The following is a 15,656-nucleotide window of genomic DNA, read 5'->3' as shown; positions in this document are numbered from 1 at the left end:
TGCTATACTTTAAACCATTAACCAACTATAATTTCTAAAGTACTAAGTAATATATTTTAACTTTACCCTTTAGTAAACTTCACACTAGAAATATTGGGGTAAATCTGAATTTTGTAAGCCCTTTCAGTTTAAGTTTAGATCTATAGGTGTAAAGCTTTCAGTTTATTTAAACTGGCATTTTTGTCTGGGAAAGTTACATTGGTCAATTTTTTTTTCATCATGATGTTACAGTGAAACTGAGAACTGAGGTGTGTTTAACAGTGCAACAGTGCCACCATCTGGATGAAGAGAAGAACATGCATGTACCATTGTGACGTAATGCTAATGATATAACAGTGGTACAGGTATGTAGCTTCAGCTTAGTGAACACTGATTCCACAGTGATCAGAAATTTATAGTGACTGCATACTTGACATTTGAGGAAAAACAGTCCTTGGGAATTGAAAAATAACTTCTGTCCGTAAAAAGGAAGTTGGATTTGAGTTTTATCGTAGAATTGTTGCATCGTGATTTCTGATTTAAAAGGCCTTGGTGAATAATTATCGCTGTTAGAAACTTAGATAAATTGTTTACGGGGAGTAGGAAGATGAGAAAGGAGTGTTTCACGCTGTAGTGCACGATGCATTATTCTACTGCTAAAGTGGAATTACACTTAAACTAAAACAATGAACTGCAGGAGCTGGAGATCTGGGGATGCAGCTCAGTGGTAGAGCGCATGCTTTGCATGTATGAGGCCCCGGGTTCAATCCCCGGCATCTCCATTGGCGGTGCAGGCTCGAAGGGCTGAATGGCCTACTCCTGCACCTATTGTCTATCTGAAATAAAACCAGAAACTAATGAGAAGCTCCGATGTTGTGAAGCATCCCTTCCAAGAGTCACTGGCCTGGAAACAGTGACCTGTTTTTCTCCCCACAGATGCAACCAGACCTGCTGAATTTCTCCAACAATTTCTGTTTTTGCTACATTTTAACAGCAAAGAGATAACTTAGTTTATGGCCAATCCTGAGAACAGTTAGAAGATAATTGCCTTTTCACATAACTGACCACTGGCATGCTTTCTGAGGGTTTGTGCCCCCCCACCCCATGTGCACATACTGAATGGCCACAACAACTTTCAAGCTTTGAAAGAGGTCATAGTTGGAAAATATTTGGAAACCACTATTAAAGGACCTCTTATTAGTCTATATATATAACACACACTCTAGCTCACCTATGATGACAATATAGCCCATGCAAAGTGTTATACAGCTGAACATACTGCAAAGTTGCCATAGTCTCACCAGACCATAGGGCTGCTGACTCATTCCAGAGAGATGACTGGTGCTGGTTTAACCTGAGGTGCCTCAGGTGTCAGTTAAGGCTGAGAGGGAGATCCTTCATGGTAGCCCCAGCCAATGCAGAAATTAAACCTATGCAGTTGACATAATTCTGTATTGCACGCCAGCTATCAAGCCAATTGAGCAAAATGATTTTGGTAAAAAATGCGCTTGCATGGTTTAAGTAGAATGGAAGGCATGTCACTCTTGTATCTGACCAAAACTCCTATTGTACTACTTTCATTTGTTCTTCAAAAATTTGCTGCCATCTTTACCTCTCCCCTCTTAAACCTAGATATTGTTTTCCAGTGCACTTGAACATTGTATCTGGCCCATAATTATCATTCTCCCATACCTTTTACATCCTTGTCCAGTGTTTCTACACCTGACATCACTCAAACCCAGTACCATCTTACTCATTACATTATCCAATACTCCATTGGTATTAATTAAACTAGGATCCTAATTGCTTTGGAGCACTTTTAAAAGAAAAGGACAGTTGAAAGTTTAACTATGTATTTAATTTAATCAAAGCTGCTGGCTTCTAGTTTTTGTTTTCAAGCATGTTCAGCTTCAACTTATCTACTGTAGTATATGATATTTGTATACCTTGACATACTCCATTATGGCAGAAAGTACCTCTAATCTTTATACTTTACTGTGCACCATTAAACAAGGTACAGTATCTTCAGACTTGGATTGGATACTGTTCTCAGGAGATCAGATAGCAATGTATCAGTTTTCCTGTTAGTCGCAGCAATGTATGGTTTCTGCAGTTGTAACATTTATGTTTGATATGTTGTCACATTTGTCTCTCAAATTTAATTTATTATTTACTTTCAATCCTTTTTGTGTACAAGCAGGAGGGATGCAATTTTATCTTCATTCGCAAGGCAGCTCAACATTTCTTCCTAATCCTTAACTGCCCTCAAAAGTGGTGCTGCTTTAAGTGCTGCCATCCATGTGGGGAAAGCACCCCTGGAGTGCTGTTGAACAGGGAATTCAAAGATTTTGATCCAGTGACAATGGAGGAATTGATATATTTAAATTCAGTGTGGTGTGTGACATGGGTGACTTTGGGCTGATGGTGTTCAGCTTTTCAAATACTTATTGGTGGGTGCCAATCGAGTGGCTAGTTTGTCCTGGTTGGTTTGGCTTCGAGTTTTTTTTTTGAGATGGGTTATTCCAAGCAGTGGCAAATGTCATCATGCTCTTGACAAGTTTGTAGAGGGGAGGGCTAGTACTCCAGAACTCCCAGCTAATGTTTGGGGGGGGGGGGGGATGATATGGATTCAAAGCCAAGGCAGATGGTGAATTTGAATTTAATAATAATCGAGCAAACAGCTGACCCAGTTGTCACTGTGCAACCATTGTCAATAGATGTAAACACCCAGTTGGTTCACTAATGTCCTTGAAGGAAGGCAATCTGCCATTCCTACCTGATCTGCATTTAAGTTCAGTCCCCCACCAAATGGCTAACTCTTAATTGGAATGGGCAATTCATGCTGGCCCCTGCTACACTGCCCACATTTAGTGAATGAACAAAATAAAGTTATAATGGCTTGGTGGGAGGACTTGAAGTGTATAGTCAGTAGGTGAATTACTTTCTCTAGAATATCCAATATTTGGCTTTTACTTTTAACCTGTGTATACATGTTGATGGTCTAGTAAGTTTCAGTAGTGACCCTGATGTTAATGATTGGGTTTTAATGTCACAAACGTTCCAAGTATGAAGGTTTGACATTTTTGGATCTGGTTGTTGCTTGACACTTGTGGTCTGAACTTTACTTGCTGATATGAATTAAATCATCTGAACTCTGCAAAACTTGTCTTTTGTATTTCTTGGGTATCTTTTCGGCAGCCAACTCCAAACACTCACCTATCCATGAGACAAAGTGAAGACTGCAGATGCTGGAGATAGTCAAAAAGTGTGGTGCTGGAAAAGAGCAGCAGACCAGGCAGCACTCTCCTGCTCCTTGGATGCTGCCTGATCTGCTATGCTTTTCCAGCACCCCACTATTTGACACTAAGCTGCCCACATTTGGGGTTTGGCAGTTTGCAGCTCTGGAATATATGGGCATGTGATAAAGGAAGAGGGGTAGGCTATTCTCTCTCCTCCCCCCCCCCCCCCCCCCCCAGCAGCCTGTACCACTAGTCAATAAGGAAGATCATTGCTAATCTGATTGTAACTTCAAGCTCACCTTCTATCCTCCCCTGTTAACCTTTCACCCTCTTGCTCAATAAGAATCTATCTACCTCTGTCTTAAAAGAAAATTTAAGGACTTTGCTTCCACCACTGTTTTCAGGAATAAAACTTCCAAAACTTCAAGACACTCAAGAAATTACACCTGATCTCTTGTTTTAAATTGTGAACCCTTCGGTTGCGATATCTGGTTGGCATGGATGAGTTGGACCAAAGAGTCTGTTTCTGTGTTGTACATCTCTGACTAATTACTTAAAAAGTGACTCCTTGTTTTTAGTTATCCCATCAGAGGAACTGTCTTATCAACATCTACCATGTTGCTCCCAAATTGGAAAATTTCACATTTTACCATATTGTACCCTATTGGAGTGCCGCATTGTTGACCAGTTACTTAAACTATCCATATCTTTTTAATAACCTCCCTGTGTCCTTGTCACAACTAGATTTATTATTTATCTTTGTTGTCAGCAACTTTGGCATATAAATTGTAAACGGTTGCTCCCCAGCATCATTCCCTGTGGCCCACCACTCATTGCATTTTGCCCACCTGAAAAAGACTCATTCATGCCAATCTTCAATCCATGTCAATACGTGACCCCTGTTTTCTGCAATAACCTTTGTGGTAGCTTCTCAAATGTCTTCTATAAGATGAATGCAACCACCAGCTTCTCTGTATGCACACTAGATGTTACCTTTTCAAAGAATTCTTGTAAATTAGTCAAATTTGATTTTCTTTTCACAACCTTGTTGACTCTGCCTTGATTACCCTAAGCAAGTGCTCTGCTACAACTTCTTCAGTAATAGCTTCTAACATTTTCTTAATGGCAGATGTTTCTTGCTTTCTGTCCCCTCCCTTTTTGCATGAAGGTTTACATTTGCTATATTCCAAATACATGGCATCTTTTCTGAATCGAGGGAGGTTTGGAAAATGAAAAGCAATGCAGAATACAATGCGACCTTGATCAGATGGGCCAATGGACCGAAGAATGTCAGGTGGAATTTTAATTTTAAATAAATGGTGAGGTGCTGCATTTTGGTAAGGCAAATCAGGGCAGGTTCTGGGGAGTGTTGCTGAACAGAGAGATGTTGGATTGCAGGTTCATAATTCCTTGAAAGTGGAGTCACAGGTAGACAGGGAAATGAAGACTTGTTTGGTATGCATGCCTTTATTGGTTAGTACATTGAGTCTGGGAGTTGGGGAAGTTATGTTGCGGCTATACAGGACATTGTTTAGGCTATGTTTGGAATACTGTATGCAATTCTGGTCTCCCTGCGAGAGGAAGGATGTTGTGAAACTTGAAAGGGTTCAGAAAAGATTTACAAGGGTGTTGCCAGGGTTGGACGGATTGAGCTATAGGGAGAGGCTGAATCTCGACAGTTTGATTCCCTACAGTGTGGAAAAAGGCCCCGGCCCAACAAGTCCATACTGACCCATTTCCCTCTGACTGATGCACCTAACACTACGGGCAATTTAGCATGGCCAATTCACCTGACCTGCACATCTTTGGACTGTGGGAGGAAAACCGGAGCACCCGGAGGAAACCCACACAGACACAGGGAGAATGTGCAAACTCCACACAGTCGTCTGCGGCTGGAATTGAACCTGGGACCCTGGTGCATTGTGGCAGCAGTGCTAACCACTGTGCCACCCTATTTTATTTTATTTTTATTTGCGAGGGGGAATATTGACATATAGAGTAGAAGGATCAAAGGTTACCTCCTGACCTATGTTAATTTAGCTGATTGTAGATGGACCTGCCACCATTGATTCAAATGCTGCTGGCTGCATTATCATCACAATTCAATTATTTCATATTGATATAAGGGTGAAACATTTATTGGGATCATAAAAGTTTCTGTATGTAAATTCAGCACTTCAGTGAAATTCCAGAGGATTGTAACCAGCTGTGTAATTATAATCAATATTGGCCAATTACAAGGGCTTGACATACGAAGGGTAGTGTCTTTGCCCTGAGGTAGAAGCACCAGGTTTGATTTCTAGCTGATTATCAAGCTGTGGAAAAGGACATGGAAGATATAGAATGTAGGCAAATAGATGGTGACATCTTGAAAAATGTCCATAATACAGAAGAGGAACTGGTGGATGTCTTGAAACGCATAAATGTGGATAAATCCCCAGGACCTGATCAGGTGTACCCTAGAACTCTGGGAGGCTACGGAAGTGATTGCTGGGCCTTTTACTGAAATATTTGTATCATCGATAGGGACAGGTGAGGTGCCAGAAGACTGGAGGTTGGCTAACATGGTGCCACTGTATAAGAAAGGTGGTAAGGACAAGCCAGGGAACTATAGACCGGTGAGCCTGATGTCGGCGGTGGGCAAGTTGTTGGAGGGAATCCTGAGGGACAGGATGTACATGTATTTGGAAAGGCAAAGACTGATTAGGGATAGTCAACATGGCTTTGTGCGTGGGAAATCATGTCTCTCAAACTTGATTTGAGTTTTTTGAAGAAGTAACACAGAGGATTGATGAGGGCAGACCGGTAGATGTGATCTTTACGAATATAAAGCGTTCGACCAAGGTTTCCTATGGGAGACTGGTTAGCAAGGTTAGATCTAACAGAATATAGGGAGAGCTAGCCATTTGGATACAGAACTGGTTCAAAGTTAGACAGAGGATGGTGATGGAGGGTTGTTTTTCAGACTGGAGGCCTGTGATCAGTGGAGTGCCACAAGGATCGGTGCTGGTTCCACTATTTTTCTTCATTTATATAAATGATGTGAGCATTAGAGGTATAGTTAGTAAGTTTACAGATGACGCCAAAATTGGACAACGAAGGAGGTTATCTCAGATTACAACATTATCGTGATCAGATGGGCCGAGGGGCTGAGAAGTGGCAGATGGAGTTTAATTTGGATAAATGCGAGGTGCTGCATTTTGGAAAAGCAAATCTTAACAGGACTTATACACTTAATGGTAAGATCCTGGAGAGTATTGCTGAACAATATTGAGTATTGCAGTGCAGGTTCATAGCTCCTTGAAAGTGGAGTTGCAGGTAGAGAGGATAGTGAAGGCGGCGTTTGGTATGCTTTCCTTTATTGATCAGAGTATTGAATACAGGAGTTGGGAGGTCATGTTGCGGCTGTACATGACATTGGTTAGGCCACTGTTGGAATATTGCTGCTGGGGTTATTTTCCTTGGAGCTGAGGGGTGACTTTAGAGGTTTATAAAATCATGAGGGGCATGGATAGGATGATAGACAAGGTCTTTTCTCCAAGGGTAGGGAACTCCAAAACTACATGTGGGTGGCATGGTGGCACAGTGGTTAGCACTGCTGCCTCACAGCACCAGAGACCCGGGTTCAATTCCCGCCTTGGGCAACTGTCTGTGTGGAGTTTGCACATTCTCCCAATGTCTGCATGGATTTCCTCTAGGTGCTCCAGTTTCCACCCACAGTCTAAAAATGTACAGGTTAGGTGAATTGACCATGCTAAATTGCCCGTAGTGTGAGATGATGGGGTAAATGAAGGGGAATGGGTCTGGGTGGGTTGCTCTTCGGAGGGTCGGTGTGGACTTGTTGGGCCGAAGGGCCTGTTCCCACACTAAGTAATCTAATCTACACAGCATACGTTTAAGGTGAGACAAGAAATATTTAAAAAGTTTTCACGCAGAGGGTGATGTGTGTGTGGGACAAGCTGGCAGAGGAAGTGGTAGAGGCTGGTACAGTTACAACGTTTAAAAGGCATCTGGATGGGTATATTAATGGGAAGGGTTTGGAGGGATATGGGCCAAGTGCTGGCAAATGGGACTAGATTAGGTTAGGATATCTGGTCAGTGTGGATAAGTTGGACTAAAGGGTCTATTTCCATGCTGTACATCACTGATTCTTATGACTCTGTCAACTATCTTTTTTGCCACTTCTTTTAAAATCCTAGGATAAATCCATCGGGATCCGAACACTAGTTAGCCTGCTGCTTCAACAATGCACTCAGTACTGCTACTCTGGTGATTGTGATTTTTCTGGATTTCTCCCCACCTCCTTTTCCTGGTTTATTGCTGCTTCTGGAATGTTGTTTAATCCTCTGGTGAAGACTGATCCAAAATACCATTTTGCCATTTGCTTGTTTTCCATTATTAATTCTCCAGTCTCCATCTTTATAGGATGAACACTCAGTTGGTTAATTGTTTCTTTTTTAAAGTATTTATTGAACCTCTTCATAACTATTTTTCTATTTTGGGACAGCTTTCTCTAAAACTCTAATTTTTCCCCTAATTTTTGGTCATGCTTTGTTTCTAATTCTACTTAATCTTCTGAGCTGCTGCCGTATCTTTGCACCTGTGTATGCTCTTTCTTTAAGTTAGTCTGTTTATTGTTTCCTGTTATGCAAAGAAGGTGGGTCTGTCTCTTGGAAGTTTGTACAATCTACAGAGGAACTGCGAATATCCGGTATTCAATTAACTGAATGTAAGATTGTCTGAACAAGATCGGAAGGTCCCAATGCGTGGCTAGCTATGTTATCTGGCATTCGAATAACCAAACGAAATACTCACCGCCCGTGTCCTTCGGATAATCGAGTTTCCTCCGTATTTTCACTCTGTGTTCATCTGGTTTGTTCTGAATGCCAAATTAATTCAGCTACAGAGCCTGCACCTCTTATCCTTTTTTTTTCTTTTGTAAATTCTAGTCTTATCCGCTGGTTTGCTCTTGGCTTTGTACTCTCTACCCCTTCCTGTCATAATACATTTAGCATTTTCCATATTAAAACCTTTCTTTTTGGCTTGACACTGATTTTACCATGTTCCCAAATTTGATTCTCCCCCCACCCCTCTCTTATTAGTTTAAAATCCTCTCTTTCCCAGTTTATACATTTGCCAGAACCCCAGCCCTGGCATGGTCAGGTGAAGATTGTCCAATTGGTACAGATCCTACTTTGCCCAGAACTGGTGCCAGTGTCCCATAAATCCTACATTCAGATGGAGGTTTTATCTCCGACAGTATGCATCCAATGGCTTCACTGCCGCTATCAACTCCCTGTTGTGTCACTTATAGGCTCATAAAGCACTGCTTTCGCATGTTAATTGGTAAGTGAATAGACTTTAGCTGAATTGTGATTTTTGATGGTCACTACCTGTCTGTTCCTTTAATATTTATGCAACTGAAACAAATGTCCAAAAAAATTTAAAAAGATCTTTACTTTAAAAACATTCTCCAATGACATACTCTCAAGTTGATCTGAGTGATTGTTCATGAATTTTTGGAGACTTCAGGAAATCCTGGATGGTGGCAATTCTAGATATCAAATAAAATATGTCTCATTCCACTTCAACCATTCATCTATTTAAGCAGTGTAAAAAAGACCAGTATGAAAGACAGTTGTTTCTTGCGCCAGCCTATGGTCATTAATTTTGTATAAATTGTGGTGTTGATTTGTTTCCAGTAGGAACTGGATTGAGATTACTAAATATTTTTTCTCTCTCTCAACCATAAGAAAACTTTTTAATTTGATAATTTTGGGATACATTCAGATCAGATAGAAGTGGTTATTGCTTGGAACTCAATGGGCTATTCAGTTTTATGCTTTTTTTTCCAAAATAAAAAAACTACCTGCACCAAGTTTCTCAAATTTTATTTTTCATGCATATTTTTATCTTGACAAGGTAATGTTTCCCAGGACTGACTTCAATTTAAAACAATGTTTAGAATCAACAGGCTGGACAACAAATGTATTTGTTGGCATTTTTTCCACCATGAGTTAAGGAATGCTGCTTTTTAATGTGCATCATATCCACTTGTAGCTCAAGCATATGTGGGTGAAACAATATTAAGTCCCAGCAGTGTTGGTCAAAACACCTGAGAATAATTCCAGTTGTACCAGTCAGTTCTCCTGGTCACTCTAGTCTTCTGGATTAGATTAGTTGTTGGCATTGTGCAGCTGACAGTTTTATTTTGTCCAATTGTGTCTGAGTCTTATTACAAGTTGAGACCTGTAATAACCAAACTTTCGGAAGCCTTTAACCACTGGTTGAATGTCCCGGAAGAGAAACTTAAGGTCATCATAGAAGTCAAACAAATCGAACAAAGCCTCTGGGGATTGGTTTTTAATCTGTGACCAGTTGGTGAATGGAGTGTGCCATTCAATTCCACTGGGTGGCAGTCTATTCCACACAAACACTGACAGCCAATAAACTAACAAGTGCAAGCAAAATAAAACCTATGAACTTTGCATTTCTGAATTTCCTAAAAAAAATCCATATCAATCTCAGATAAAACCTTTGCTTTTGCAAAAGTCTGCGATTAGTTTACAAAACTAATCAACCAAGAGTTTGATTAGATGATGTGATGGGCATAGTTGCTAATACAGATGTGTAATTGGAATTCACTTTTGCATCTTTCTGTGAGTAATGAAACCAACTTATGATCTTGAAGGTTATGTTTTTAAGATTTATATTGAAGTGGACAAAGATGAAGGGCTTATGTGTTTACCAAGTCTACAGCATAGAAATAGACCATTCATCTCAACTGGAATCTGCTCACATTCTGTATCTCATTTCAGTCATCTCCTAACCCTTAGAAACAATTCCTTTATGCCTTTTTCTTTTTTTTGTTTATCTACCTTTCCAATTATGCATCTATGCTATTTTCATCAAAGACTCCTGGTGGTAACTAGTTCCGTATTCCATCCACTCCATAAACAAATTCTCCAGAATTCCTCTTTAACTTAAGTATGCATTGAATTCTGGAAACCTATTCTCTCTGTCTACCCTATTAAACTGATGGTTATTTTAGAGACCTCTATTAGATCACCGCTCAGCTTTTTTAGAGGACAAAACCCTTATTCCTTTTCTGGTAGTTATAACTCCTAAGCTTTGATGTCATCCTTAAATTTATTTCAGCTTCTCTACTGTCTGATCGTTTTTATTATGTGGAGACGAGGGTGATGTAATTATGATTTGAAATTTGTTTCATGCAACATCTGCTTTTCAACTTGGCTTTTTAGCAATGAAATAGATACTTTTTGTCCTTAACCCATTTCTGTTCTTCTCCAATGTGATCTCTTTCTTTTGACGAAAATAAACAACCTCTCATTCTTCTGTACGAATTCGCCACCAATTTAGATGCAATTGTATTAGTATTGTAATATTTTCTTGAATGTTGTTGCATCCTTCCTTCATGTTTCCTACACTAACTTTGGCATTATCAATGACATTTGACCTTGCACTTTCAATTCCTGAATGTTCCCTCATCAGTGTTTGATTTTGTTATGTATGCCTTTTTGGAGTACCCGGAATACTTTTGTTAAAGTGCAATGCTATTGTAATTAGTTATCAAGTAACATGAATCACCCAAATCTTAAAAAGGAAGGAAATAATAGTTTGATTTATAATTTTGGCTAGATATTCGAGCATAAGCACGCACCATCTTAATCAGATGGATTATTTTAACAAATAATGTGAATTTCCTGAAGCGATCATGAAAATGTGGACTTTTCAAATGATTCAAAGGAAAAGTTTCTTACAGGTTATTAACTCGAAATTGTTTATATTCTACCAGAAATGCTACTCTGATGCCAAACAACTTTCTTTGTTTTGGCATAATACGTGTAGCTTTATATGTGGTTATTTTTAAATTAACTGACAGTTTCAAAGAATAAGGGCTAGTTATATATTTATGGGCAGTAACAAATTGCTGTTGGATGGTAGAATATTGAATTGCACCATCAAAACTCTGCCTGCTGACCACTGATTATTATGTATTTACAAAGTTTATATATGGATACTTTTTTTTCATGTTTTGTGGTATGTGTTCCAAGCATAGATTTGCAGTATCTTGAGTAGTAGCTTAAGGATACATGTTGTTTTCTTTGAAATTAGGCACAAATGATGCAATAATTTTGAGCACAGTGCCCTCTGTCACTTTTTTTTTTAAAGAAATGTTTCAAACTTTTAGGTTGAAAAATTTCATTTTCTTCTATGCCAATTTTCTTTCCAAACTTCGTAAAAGTTTATCCATGCTGGTTTTATTGTCTAGTACAAAATAACCAATGGAAGGGTGTACAGTAATAATCTTAAGACTGTGTGCCCAAATGGAACAGAATAAATCATGGATGACCTGAATCATAGAGTTAAGCAGGCCATTTGACCCATTGAGCCCACACTGACCCCTCTAAAGAACATCCCACCCTGACCCACCCCCCATCTACCCTGTCTCTGTTACCCTGCATAGTAGAATCAAGCCTGGGTCCCTGGCAGTGAGGCAGCGGTACTAACCACTGAGACACCATGCTTCCTAGGCGATGGGTAACTGGTCATGACTCCCATTTCAGATTTGATAGAAAAATGTAATTGTTGTAGTGACAGTACCACTACTTAACTATCAACCTCTGCTTTGTTCCTCTTCTTGTCCAGCATCGGATCCTAGATTAGCCACAATTTTGCCCAAATAAATGTTAAATAAAAGCTGACAGAACTGCAAATGCTATGAATCTGGAATCGTTTTGCTGTGGAGTTTTACATCTGAGGTGTTTAGTTTTAATTTAATATAAGGAAGTTAACTAGAACAACTGTGCTAAAATTAAAGTTGATTTTTTTTACCATGTTCAAAGCTAAAACTCATCAGCAGAAGATCAGAGTTAATGAATTTAAAGGTACATAAAGGCAAAGATCCAGAGATGAGACTAAAGTTCCATCTATAACTTAAACTCCTCCCCTTTAGTTTGGTTACTTTGGTGTGTGTCTGAAGTTATCAACCCGGGACATACTTTCTTTTGACAAGCATGCTTCATCCTTTGTTAAACAACTTTTCAGCCAGATTGTGGGAGATTCATAATTCATTCTGAATATATTAGTTAAAATAGAGTATGGAGTGTAGTAGTTAAGTGAAAATAGAAAAAGCAAAGGGTAAACTCTCGGTGGCGCTGCTGCTTCCACAGCGCCAGGGACCCAGGTTTGATTCTACCCTTGGGTGACCCATCTGTGTGGAGTTTGCACATTCTCCCTCTGTGTGGGTTTCCTCCAGGTGTTCTAGTTTCCTCCCACAGTGCAAAGATCTCCAGATTAGGTGGATTGGCCATGGCCTATAGTGTTTAGTTATGTGCAGGCTAGGTAGATTTGCCATGTGGAATGCAGGATTGTGGGGATAGGCTGGGATGCTCTTCAGAGATTCGGTGTGGACTTGATGGGCCAAATTGCCCCCTTCCACACTGGGGATTCTATAGTGATTTGTAGGTGACCTGATTTTGAACTTGGGAGCATCGTCATAGAATGTTACTTTCAAAAAAAAAAGTTAAATATTGTATTGCTGTTCACAGTGTTATGTGGAAAAGATTGTTTTGGTCATTATGCTCCTTGTAAAGAGATGCTTGGACTGGAGGGCATGTCTTATGAAGAAAGATTGAGGGAGTTAGAGCTTTTCTCACTGGAGTGAAGAAGGATGAGAGGTGATTTGATAGAGGTATACAAGATGATGAGAGGTATAGATAGAGTGGATAGTCAGACTTTATCCCAGGGTGGAAATGGCTGTCATGAGGGGGAATAATTTTAAGGTGATTGGAGGAAGGTTTAGGGGAGATATCAGAGGTAGGTTCTTTACACAGAGTGTTGGTTGTGTGGAATGCACTGCCAGCAGTGGTAATAGAGTTAGGTACATGAGGGACGTTTCAGCGACTCTTGGGTAGGCACATGGATGATAGTAAAATGTAGGGTGTGTAGGTTAGTTTGATCTTAGAGTAGGATAAAACGTTGGCATAACCACAAGGGCCAAAGGGCCTGTACTGTGCTGTACAGTTCAATGTTACAATTCTTGGTTTCTGCATTGGTGTTTTAAAGTTTTTCATGGAATGTGGGCTTTGCTAGCAAGGTGAGCTCTCATTCTCTGATGCTAATTGACTATAAATGGAGTGACTTAGCTATCTCGGGAGGCAGTCAAGACACAACTGCATACCTGTGGGTCTGGAGTTGCACAGTAAGGTTGCCAAATTTTCTTCCCTGAAGGGCATTTATGAACAAGTTAAGCTGATAATTTCATGGTCGACATTACTATGATTTGCTTTGAGATCCCAAATTTTTATTCTTTTGGATTTAAATTCCCCAGCTGCTATGATGGAATCTGACTCCATGTTCCCAAAACATATTCTGGGGCATCTGGATTCCTGGCCCAGTGACGTCAACCACAATGTCATCATCTCCTAAATATATGTTATGACGTATTTGTATTTCCTGTCCACTCAATCTTTAGTCAAAAGTGACCCTAAAGTTTTTCAGTTCAATGTTGGTGTAATGTTTGGGGTGCCAACATTTCGTGGAATATATGATGGGTATTGGTGGCAAGGCAGTGGAGAAGAGGGGCTTGTTAAAACATTTAACAGGTGCAAATATTCTTCAGTGGTAGTGAGAGTTGAACAGTATTCTCTTCCAATTCCATTTTGATTTAGGCCCCTCACCCTCCATTTGCATTGCCCTTCAGGGTCTTTGCACGTCAATTTTCAATTGGATTTAGATTCAGTTATTCAAGTGATATACTGGTCATGGTTAATAGATGGAGGAAACAAAGTAGGTAATTTGATGGGGAGAAAAACAATTCAGTTGTCCATGAGAGCTCTACTAGATAATGGAAAAAGAGACTTGGATTAACAACGTACAAATAATCAGAGGTCTTTCTTTTCATTGTTTTCATTATCTAGTTTTTTAAACAATTTTTTGAGGTTTTCTTTTCCAATGTGTTTTTTTTGGTCCTCTCTTTCATTCTTTGAAGCTTATTAAGGTGAAGAGTGGAATGGTCAAGCTTGCTTCTTAACGCTAGATCACTGGATTATAGAATGAATGCCAAACATCCAAATTGCCCTGGTGTTCTCAGAGCTATAGCTGTTTAGATGATGATCATATTGGAAGCATCCAAACTGTCCGAGTAATAAATATTTGTAAAATAGGTGCCAAGTCATATATTATGAATACAATAAGGCCAATAATTTAATGAAAATTAAAACACTATGGTTGACATAAATCACTGTTACTCACTGGCGTGTTTTCAGTAATCCATTACTGTACTTACTAGCGCATACCCTGTCCAGCTGTGAAACAGCTGTTTAAAGTATGTTCAAGAATGGCAATCAAATATTAAAAAATAGTTAGATTTTTAGCTATTATCTTGTATAGGTGTTGCATGTGTGCATGCATCAATATACGTGTAATATTGCTATTCAGTAAATGTGAACAAGATGGAACAATATGATAAGCTGAGCTTTCCATATGCTGTGTAGTTATGAGCTCAATGTCATTGTGTCTGTATGATTCAATGCAGTTAAATGTGTGGATCAAGTGAAACTAATTTCTGATAGCTGCTATATTTTGACATTCCTAACGCCATGCAAGTATGCATGGCTTTGGCCATAACCTTGGAAAGCAAATCTGCCAAACCTATATAATTTCTGTTGGGGTAATGGATCAGGCCAGACCTCCCTCAAAACATTTCCAGGAAGTAGCCCAGACCCTAACTTTGCTAGTCGTTTTAAGCAGGTGTAACATGGGTATTCTAGGAGGGATGCAGTTGGTCAAACCACGTAGTTTTAAATAAAACAGAATTTATTTACAAGATTACTGAATGAAACAAACAAAAGAGAACAGAATACAGAATAAGTTAACCTATCCAAAAACCCAACAGATTATCCAACTTAATGATGCTGTTCCCAATACTTGCAACAATCCCCATAAGCAACCTTTGGCACGAAACGATAAATCAAACCCAGGGTCTTAAAGGAGAGAAGCCAGAGAGCGAGGGAGGAGGATTAGCCTGGTCCTACTTCTTTGGGGTCCAGCAGCTTTTTTCAACTCTAATGTGCTCAAACCAAACCAGAGAAACACTGATCTCGGAGCACTGGCCACCTTTTTTTTTCAAAGCTTAAAAGCTTTTTGCCTGAGGCAGTATCTGTTAGCTATAATCAAATTGGCCCTGAAACCCTTGAACCCCAGATTTTCCAGAATCTGTCTTTTATGACCTCTCTGAAAGAAAAGCCAAGGACACAGTGGCTCACTGGTTAGCACTCCTGCCTCTCAGTGCCTGGGATCCGGGTTCAATTTCAGCCTCGGGTGACTGACTGTGCAAACTCCACACATTCTCCCCTGTGTCTGCATGGATTTCCTCCCACAATCCAAAGATGTGCAGTTTAGGTGAATTGGCCA

The 15,656-nt window shown here is 39.7% G+C and overlaps 1 protein-coding gene and 1 non-coding gene across 2 annotated transcripts in view; both read left to right on the top strand.

Moving 5' to 3' along the window:
* Positions 1-15,656, top strand: part of agps (alkylglycerone phosphate synthase) — a 153,747-nt gene that overhangs the window by 15,689 nt on the left and 122,402 nt on the right. The gene's annotated exons all lie outside the window — the stretch shown is intronic.
* On the top strand, positions 690-761 carry trnaa-ugc (transfer RNA alanine (anticodon UGC)). Its single transcript has one exon. It is a non-coding gene; the product is annotated as a tRNA-Ala (tRNA).

Source organism: Chiloscyllium plagiosum, unplaced genomic scaffold (assembly GCF_037043375.1).
Source record: "Chiloscyllium plagiosum isolate Xiang-an unplaced genomic scaffold, Cpla_swu_hap1 HiC_scaffold_7, whole genome shotgun sequence".
Classification (NCBI taxonomy): Eukaryota; Metazoa; Chordata; class Chondrichthyes; order Orectolobiformes; family Hemiscylliidae; genus Chiloscyllium; species Chiloscyllium plagiosum.
The sequence above is the reverse complement of the archived record's forward strand: the minus strand, read 5'-3'. Positions and strand labels throughout refer to the sequence as shown.